Source organism: Olea europaea, chromosome 21, assembly GCF_002742605.1.
Source record: "Olea europaea var. sylvestris chromosome 21, O_europaea_v1, whole genome shotgun sequence".
NCBI classification, from domain to species: domain Eukaryota; kingdom Viridiplantae; phylum Streptophyta; class Magnoliopsida; order Lamiales; family Oleaceae; genus Olea; species Olea europaea.
In genome coordinates, this window is record NC_036257.1 from 14,079,947 (window position 1) to 14,084,243 (window position 4,297).

Here is a 4,297-nt window from a genome sequence, read left to right on the forward strand (position 1 = left end):
AATACCAAAGTAGTAATCCTACTTAATAACAAATATTTAGTAAAATAACTCTTGGCCGTAGTCTCCGCCATGGTCATGGCGGCGCAATCCTCCTTCACCAATGACTTGTTGTACGCTGCCCTCATCCCCGAAGATATGGCCATGACTCAATGGACCACGACGTGGAGGAACTGATGATGGAGTTGAAACTGCTCGCCGCCAGTTATACAATTCGTGGTAGATTAGCTGCACCGCCCTCAGGAAGAATAATATTCCATGTAACCGTCGTTGACTCTCGTACTACAACTGCAAGAACTGCTAGAAAGCCAATCACTACGTCCGTGGCTGCCCCAAAACATCCACGTGTTCATTCAAATGTCACCATACTTAGCTTGTAAGATCAGCTACTTATTTCACAAGTAAAAAATGCCACACGTAATGTTCTATTCGTAATAATGATATCCGTATCTCGTTATTACTTACAACCATGGACGATTTAAGATTCAATCATATGTAATTTGCATCTCACAATCACAACTCCTTGTGATTAACAAATTACGAAGATTTGAATCTACGGATTCTATTATTTAATTTAATTGTCTATTAATTAAATAATATATTTGCCATTAAATCACATTAATTATATATTAAAAGTATTTATGTCCAAAATTGATTGAATCTGGGGTATAACACTTACATACTGCCCATTATTTAATTAAAAATACATACTAGTAGCAACTTTTCGAGTTTTATTAGGTTTCAAATCTGAAGACGACTAATGAGGAATGAGGAAATTGGGCAAGTGGGTAGGTGAAACCGTGAAAATGTCTTCCTACGGTGTAGAGGTGGAGACCAGTTCATTATTGGTAAACAATGTGGCGGAGAGGTGGGGGAGCAAGATTATCAATGTGGATGAGGCAAAAGATCAGATTCTCTTCGCATTGCCCATGATTCTGACCAATGTTGCTTACTATTTTATACCTTTGGTGTATGTAATGTTCGCCAGCCACCTTGGAGAGAGCTCGAGCTCGCCGGCTTGCCAATTCATGGGCTTCCGTTTCTGGTTTTGCTCTTATGTTAATGAAAATAAATTATTAATTGTATATGGACTGTGAAGATTTTATTGACTTATTTAATCAAATTTCTTGTCTTTTATTTCTAATTAGTAGTGTTTTCAAGAAATTGATGTGATTTTATTTTCTTATTTGACCATTTTAACATCTATATGTCAAAGACTAATCTTGCATCACATGATTGAGATAGAAGTTAATTAGAAGTTGATCAATAAATTATTTAGATTGTAAGTGATGTGAAGTGTACAGTGTAGAGATGCATGATTTTTCTTCATGTTTTGTGCTTTGGACTTTCATTAGCCAAAAACTAGGATTCATGGAAACTCTCCGGACGCTAGCGTTTCGATTTGAAAAACGAAATTCTTTGGAAACTCTCCGGAAATGTTTCGGAAACTCAAAATATTTTTCCCTTTTTTAATGAAATTCAGAAATTATAAGAAAACTTTTCGGAACCTTTGAGTGGAAAAATTCCTAATGTTTACCCCAAAAAAATAAAAATCATGGTTTCTAACCAAAAGTTAACTCGATTATGGGTTTTTGGCTTAAAATTAACTTAAATGACGGGCTTTATTTATTATTTAAAAGTATTATAATACTATATAAACCTAAATTTTCTAATTATTGTGCCACCTTTATCGAATTCTAATTGTTTGTCAAGAATTGTGAGACATTGAGGAAGATAGTAGACGTGGGGTGTAGTTGGGGATCAATTTGACTCTTTTGAAGATATTGGAACGCTTGATATTACAAATCTTTCCTTAGATGAACTAGAGATGAAGGCCATGTTATTCAATGATGCTGGCGATAGTTTTATAAATATTGATGATGGTGATGCAGCTGAAGCAATTTGACTTGAGAAATTTTTTTAGTTTGAGTGTTGATTCATTATCAATAATTGTTTCGACTTTTGAGATGACAATCATTTTATGTCAAGATCTTAGTTAAATTAGATAGATAGTAGAAAATTTATTATTTAACTTATATTATAGAGTTTTTTGAAGTTGAATATTGAATTAATGAAATTAAATTAATAATTTTAATATAATATTTCCAAAACGTTTCATGTTCTACATTTTTCAGAAATGTTATTTTCCCGTGTCGTGTCTTGTTATGTTTCCCATTTTAGTGCAACATAGGCTAAAACTGCAACCAACCAAACTCTCCTAGATTTTTATCATTGTTCGGTCGAGAAGTTATGGTACACAGAGTGCGTCACACGAATTTTTTATTTTGTAAATCTCTACAGTGAAGAGGAAAAAAGAATTCCGATATACTAAAATGAGTGCAGAAATTTCATGAGCGAAAAGGAGGAGAAAAGTTACACTGAATTCTACGTGATATCTTGTTTCTATACTTATTTGACTGGCTAGCAACCAATTTAAGTTTTTTACCTGACATTCTAGGTTGGCTTGAGTGGTGCACTTGAGACATTATGCGGGCAAGGATATGGCGCAAAATAGTATAGGATGCTTGGAATATACCTACAGGCATCCGGTATTATAACGCTCATTTTGCCATCGCTGTGTCAGTTCTCTGGTGGTATTTCGACATCGTTTTGACTTTACTGCATCAAAATCCTCGGATATCAAAAGCAGTTGTTCTCTATTTGAAGTATCTCATTCTTGGATTACTTGCGTATGGGTTGTTGCAAAATATCTTGAGATCTCTTCAGACGCAATCAATTGTCGTACTGTTGGTTGTGTGCTCATTGATCCCTCTAGCCCTCCATATCGACATCGCCTATGCTTTGGTTCATTGGACTACACTTGCATATAAAGGAGCACCATTAGCAGCTTCAATTTCACTCTAGATCTCAGTCCTCATGTTAGGCTTGTACGTGCTTAAAGCAAAGAAATTTGGGGAGATGTGGAATGGATTCAGGTTAGAGTCTCTCAATTACATCTTCTCGAACTTGAAGATAGCCCTTCCTTCAGCAACTATGGTGTGGTTAGTCTCATATTCCAATCGATCTTCTCATTAATTCGAACATAGGCCAAGTAACATTTAATACTTAAACTTGTCTCGGTGAACTTATTTTTCTCATATTTTAATCAGTTTGGATTATTGGGCTTTTGAGATTTTGGTTTTGTTGGTTGTGTAAGGAATTTTTAAACGATCGTGTGGACTTATATGTGTAAATTGTTGTGTATTAAATTAAAGGCTATCAAATTCGGTTAAACCCTGTTAAAAGTGATCTAATAAGGTTTCGATTTTGGGCCGTTATGCATCTAATTAAAGTGTGAGTTCTATATATGTAGAGATTGGGCCCAGATTACTAATGCTATGATGGACCGAATTAGGTCAAAGGGCATCGCTATATAAATACGGTTATTGTCTCCAAATCACACGTATCTTTTGCTCATTCTATTCTGTCTCCCATCACCAGAAAGAATTACGGCCTGCGTGTAGATTTGAAAGATTATGCCGCAGGATTCAATTATTGAAAATAACAATGTCTGATTCAGATACGCTTCTACTATAATTGATTTATTTCTTGATGATTTAACATGAAAGATCCAGTGGTTTAAGATAATAAATTATCCTACAAATGGTATCAGAGCCTTTTCATATTGAATCATTGAGAATCGAATAATTTATTTAGTTCTTGCAATACATTTTATGGAGTTTTCAGATTTGACAATTTTAGATCTTTATTTTATTCAATTTGAAAAATTTTGCAGTATATTTTTCGTTATTATCTTTCATATTTGGATTAAAGACTTTGGAATTTCTGATTAGGAATTTAAAATTACAGTTTTTCAGATTCGGATTCCATTTTATTTTTTATTATTATTATTTTTAAGCCTACAGATTTTGTGGATTTAAGAAAAAAATTGATTCAATTTTGGATTGCACCGGCGGCAGTGCTCTCGTGCTGCTGCTACAAAACAACAGCGTTGCTTTTGGAGAGGGGTGTCGGCTCCCGATTTAGCTACCGGCGACGGATAAATTTTTTTTTAGGGTTTTCAATTTTGGGTGATTTTGGGATGGGGCGTCACGTGCAAATTAGATAACTTAAAGCCCCTTGGTTGCAATTAGGGTTAGGTTGATAAAATTAAGGTTTTAGTCCCTAATATTTAAGGTATATTCAAGTTGGGCCTTTAAGTTTTGGATTTAATAATCCAGTCCCTAAATTTTAAAAATTAATTAACTTGGGCCATTAAAGTTTTGAATTTTAAGATTAAAGCCCTCAAACTTTAATTATTAATTCAAATTGGCCCCAAACTTTATAATTAATTCAAATT

General features: G+C 34.1%; 1 pseudogene; it reads left to right on the forward strand.

Annotated features, from left to right (window-relative positions):
• Nucleotides 1-760: 760 nt before the first annotated feature.
• LOC111370806 overlaps nt 761-4,297 on the forward strand; it is a 9,838-nt pseudogene continuing 6,301 nt past the window's right edge.